The following is a 583-nucleotide window of genomic DNA, read 5'->3' as shown; positions in this document are numbered from 1 at the left end:
TAACAATAGTACTGTGAGGAGTGTTCAGGTCATTGTAAACAGCTGGCAAGACAGGGGACTATAACAGTAGGAACCTTTGTTTTTGAGGGGCGCCAGCCCCTCCTATACAGTATACACAGGTTTAATTAATGTTTGTCTTTAGTTCAATGTTTGTTTTGTAAACGCATTGACAATGAAGGGAAAATGTACGTCATAATGTGTCATTTACGTCATATTGTCTCTTTATTGTTAATGTTTGTGTTTGCACCGTTTGTTTTATATCACCATTACATCACCTAATCAACATGAGTTAGACTTTAATACATTAGCGCCCCTCACTTCACACAGGTGTGATTTTTTAGAAAGGATTTGACCAGGCCGGCACGGTCATGTTGTTCTATCTGCCATCTGGAGGCTAAAGGTGAGAAATATTGGACAGAAGACTTCCAGTAATGATTGTTGTTGTTCTCTCTTTTATTTACAGTATGTATGTTTGTTTTGCAGATGGGTTCCCAGATTCGGTCTCACAATAATAGCAAATAGCAAATAATAGCAAAAAATATGTACAGTATACAAGGAGTTGAACTTGCCTGATAGACATTTT

The sequence above is a fragment of the Electrona antarctica genome (genome assembly GCF_951216825.1).
Source record: "Electrona antarctica genome assembly, chromosome: 21".
Classification (NCBI taxonomy): Eukaryota; Metazoa; Chordata; class Actinopteri; order Myctophiformes; family Myctophidae; genus Electrona; species Electrona antarctica.
This window is presented reverse-complemented; position numbering follows the sequence as displayed.